This window comes from Penaeus monodon, chromosome 40, assembly GCF_015228065.2.
Source record: "Penaeus monodon isolate SGIC_2016 chromosome 40, NSTDA_Pmon_1, whole genome shotgun sequence".
Lineage (NCBI taxonomy): Eukaryota > Metazoa > Arthropoda > Malacostraca > Decapoda > Penaeidae > Penaeus > Penaeus monodon.
The window spans coordinates 12,270,773-12,275,772 of record NC_051425.1 but is presented as its reverse complement, the minus strand read 5'-3'; the positions used below and the strand labels follow the sequence as shown (position 1 = coordinate 12,275,772).

At 29.7% G+C, this 5,000-nt stretch overlaps 1 protein-coding gene across 3 annotated transcripts in view; it reads left to right on the top strand.

Annotated features, from left to right (window-relative positions):
• Positions 1-5,000, top strand: part of LOC119597871 — a 13,530-nt gene that overhangs the window by 900 nt on the left and 7,630 nt on the right. The window lies entirely within an intron of this gene.

The window sequence follows — 5,000 nt, the reverse complement described above, 5'->3', positions numbered from 1 at the left end:
AGAAGAGGAAAATGAGAGAGGAAGAAGAAAGGAAATAAGCAAAAGGGAAAAGAAGAAGCAGGAGAAAGAGAGGCAGAAGAAAGAAAAGGAGGAAGATAAGACTGGACGAGAACGCTGACGAGGGACACTCCGTCATAACAAAAGAAGTGAAAAAAAGTCGAAAAAAAAGAAAAAAGTCGATGATATCAAAAAAAGTTTCATTCAAGTCATATATTTTTTTTATTTTCTTATTTTTTAAAACTCTTCTTCCTTTGTTTCTTCGTGTTTATCTTCTTCTTTTCAAAGTGAAGGAGGAACTATTAAAAGCAAAGCTAAAAACAGAGAAAAGAAAATAAGGAAAATCGTGCGAACTCGTCAAAAAAAAAAAGTGAATCGAAATTAATAATTGCAACAATTAATGATGATATTGATTAAATGCCATCAGGTGCCAAAAGAAATGTGTAAAGAATGCTTGAAAGTAGCGGCAAGGATAATGACGATTTCTGGTCCATTTTAGCATTGACGTTAACATTATCATTATTAATGGGATCGTAATTATCACTTATGCCTGTTAGTGATGACGAGGATGATGATGATGATGGTAATAATGATAATAATGATCATAATAATGATAGTGATATTGATACTGATGACAATGATAATAGTGATAATAACGATTACGATAATAATAGTAATAATAATAGTAATAATAATAATAATAATAATAATAATAATAATAATAATAATAATAATAATAATAATGATAATAATGTTTTAGTTACAATGAGTATTCTTGGTGCGATAACAGTAGTAGCGATATTGATAATGATAAGATGATGATGATAAGAATTTCAAAGATGAGGAAATAATATGAATGATAAAATAACGATGATGATAATAATGATAAAATAATGATGATAATAATAATGATAAAAATAATGAAAATAGTAATGACAATAATAATGATAATAATGATTATCATTATTGTTATCATTACCCTTGTTATTATTACTATTGTGATGATGATGATAATTATTATTATTATTGCCATCATCATCATCATCATCACCGTCATCATCATCATCATCATCATTACTACTATTATTATTAATATTATCATTATTACTATAATCATTATCATTATTCCATCGTTATTATTACTATTATCATTATTACTGCAGTCTTTATTATCATTATTATTGCTATTATTATTATTATCTTTATTATTATCATTATCATTATCAATACTATCATCATCATAATTTCTATTATCATTATTATGTTTATTATTAGTGTTGTTGTTATATAGTACTACTATTATTATTATTATTATCATTATTATAATTTTATTGTTAGTTATTGTTGTTGTTGTTATTTTTATCCTCATCATTATTATTATTATCATTATATTTGTCATCATCATCATCATCATCATTAATATTCTCACTATCATTATAATTTTTATCATCACCAGCGTTATTATCACTGCTATTACTATTATCATTATAATGGCATTTTCATTATTATTATCATGGTTATCATTATTTTTTTATCTATTCTTATCATTATCATTATCATATTATTATCATTATTATTGTTAATATTGTTATTATTATCATTATTATCATTATCATTATTGTTATTTTTATTATCATTATCTTTATTATTATCATGATAATAATGACGATGATGATGATGATGATGATGATGATGATGATGATGATGATGATGATGATGATGATGATGATGATGATGATGATGATGAAGTGTGATAATAATAAATAATAATAATAATAATAATAATAATAATAATAATAATAATTATTATTATTATTATTATTATTATTATTATTATAATAACAATAAAAACAACAACAACAACAACAACAAAAAATAATAATAATAATAATAATAATAATAGTAATAACAGTAAGGAATAGAACATTACCAATATGAGTAATAATAATAAGAGTAATAACAATGACAACAAAAACCAACAACTACCATTAACAACAGTGCCATTAGCAACGACACCGTAAATTTTCCCCGCCTTCTTGACAAAGCGATCTCCCAAGATGGCTTCGAGTGAAAGGGAAAAGTTCTGCTTTGATGTGCAGTCCTGTTCCGTTGGCTGCCTTTTATTTTCTCATTTCTCTGTTTGCGCTGTTGCTATGCTATTTCTTTTTACTCGTGGGACTCTCTCTCTCTCTCTCTCTTTTATCTTTATTTTTTTGTCTTGAATTATTAGATTATCTGGTTATTCGTGTTTGGATTGGTCCGGGAATCCTTCGTGTTAATTCGAGCGGTTTGTTTACCGGATCAGCTGGCCGTTGTGAAGGGGGTAACTGAAACACGTTTTGTTTTTGCGTGCGCTGGCTGTCAAGGTGTAAATGGACGGGTGTTGCCAAACAGAACTGCCTGCTGATCTCTTTCCTTTCTCTGTTATATGTTGGTGAAGTTTGTATTTTGCCATTTACTGGTTTATTATTTTTAACAGCGGGGATGAGAGAGAGGGAGAGGGGCGAGGGAGTAGGAGAGAGAGAGAGGGAGGGAAGGAGAGAGAGAGAGAGAGAGAGAGAGAGAGAGAGAGAGAGAGAGAGAGAGAGAGAGAGTAAATAATATATATATATATATATATATATATATATATATGGAGAGAGAGAGAGAGAGTGTAATAGATAGATAGATAGATAGATAGATAGATAGATAGATAGATAGAGAGAGAGAGAGAGAGAGAGAGAAGGAGAGAGTAATAGATAGATAGAAAGAGAGAGAAAGGGAGCGAGAAAAAAAACAGACAGACAGACAGAGAAGAACAGAGAACGAGAAACAGACAACCAGAAAGTCAAACAGACGCACAGATATAAAAAGGAAATAAAAAAAGTGGAAAAGAATGAAAACGGAAGAGAGAAAAATCACAAAGAGAACGAATGAGGAAACAGCGCAGGAGTATAGAACACGTGACCACCACCTGACCTTCTTCGTTCAGAATGACCTTATTCAGTCAGACTGACCTTACTCGCCCCAGCTGACCTTCCCGCGCATGCCCAGCCCTTCCTAGGCAAGGCAACAACTCCCACGGAAGGTCAACAGATCAGTAACAACTTCAGTACAGGTGGTAATAACATTCTTTCCAGACAGCTAGTGACTTGATCAAGGTCACCACACTCTGCCAACTGCCCGGGAAAGGTCAGAGCCATTCCTCACGTCGCATTGCAGGTCATAGGTCACGCGGGTCGTCTTTTCTGCACTTCTGAAATTTCCTTTTCGGGATTTTTTGTTTAGATTTACACTTCTTTAAATTTTATGCTTCACTACGCTGCCCTCACCTCGCGTTGTGCGTGGCTTTTATTTGATTTATTATCAAGATCATCATTATGATTATGACTGTAATAATTACCATTACTTTCCATATCATTATCAAAATGATGATATTATTTTTTCCATTTAATTCCTTACCATTTTTGGGCCTTTTTTTTTGTTTCTTAAAATATATTTTTTATATACCTTTTTTTTCTTTAGCCACTGCTGCTTGCATTCCTTTTGCTGTTGCTTCCAAGCCAAAAGCTCTCGGAACAATTTGAAACATGCAGCTTATAAGGATTAGTTTAAAACTCGCAGCTTTTTCTTCAGAATTCTATAGGATCCGTTTTTTCGAAATAGTTTAAAATCCCTATTTATTAATTAAACAATAATTATTTTTTTGTATGGTTTAAGATCCGTATTTTGTTCCCTTAGAATAGTTTAGAATGGGTTAAAATCCGTAGTTTTTTTCAGAATAGTTTAAAATACGTGATTTTTTCTTTAATTAGTTTAAAAATCCGTAGTTTATTTTTTCTCAGAACATCTTAAAATTCGTAGTTTTTTTTTAGATATTGAGTATTAAATTTTATATCATGTCTCTTCAGAATGATTTTGAAATCCGTGTTTGTTATAGTTTAAGATCAATATTTTTCTCAGAACAGATTAATTTTTTTTTTCTGAAGTTTAAAATCAGTTTTTTTTAGAATAAATAAATAAATGAATAAATAAATAAATAAATAAATAAATAAATATATATATATATATATATATACATATATATATATATATATATATATATATATATATATGTATGTATGTATTTTTTTCTCTCATTCTAGATTAGAATCAGTAGTTTCCTTCTTCTGAATAGGTTAAAATCCCTTCTTTTATTTCGCTCAATCCCTTTGCTCTCTTTGTCTACTGTAAATCCGCTTATAATTCGCTTATTCCTTTCTTTTATTTCCTCATTATTCTTGTTCTTAAGTACAAGTAATTTCGTCAAAAAGTATATAAAAATAAAATAAGCAGAAAATATAAAGATGCAAAGGAGGAAAAATATAAAAGAAAAAAAAAGTAAGATGATGATAAAGAAGAAACAAGAGAATAATACAGAGAATACGAAGAAGAAGAAGAAAGGAGAGAACATGAAAAAGAAGATGAAAATAGAGAAAGAAAGGTAAGCAGAGGAAGAAGGAAAAGAGAGAACGAAGTAGAAGCAGAAGAAGAAGAAGAAGAAGAAGAAGAAAACAGGAAATATAGAAACAAAATCAAAGAAGGAAAGAGAAGGAAAAAAAGAGAAAGAGAAAAAAAAAATGAGAGGAAGAGAAATAAATAAAGAAAACGACAAAGATAGGGAATTAAAAAGGGAAAGAAAAAGGGGGAATAAAAAAAAAGGTAAATAAATTTAGATTCAAGAAATTACAGCAAAACTTATTACGCAATATCAAAAGAAATTATTTGTACTTGAGACATGGGAAAGTACCTTCGAGATATGAGTAATACGCAGACCTCCTTGCAAGTTGTAAACAAAATGAGGATTGCCAGCTGACCTTGACCTAATAAATAACTGCGATGATAACCAGCTAGACGTTTCATTAACAGTGTGAAATAGAGGATATAAATATTGCAAAATCATCTGTCAAGAACAGAAGCATTAAGCAAGATCTTAACAAACGCGTAGACGTAGTCTCACGCATAGCTGTTGATGCTACAATACC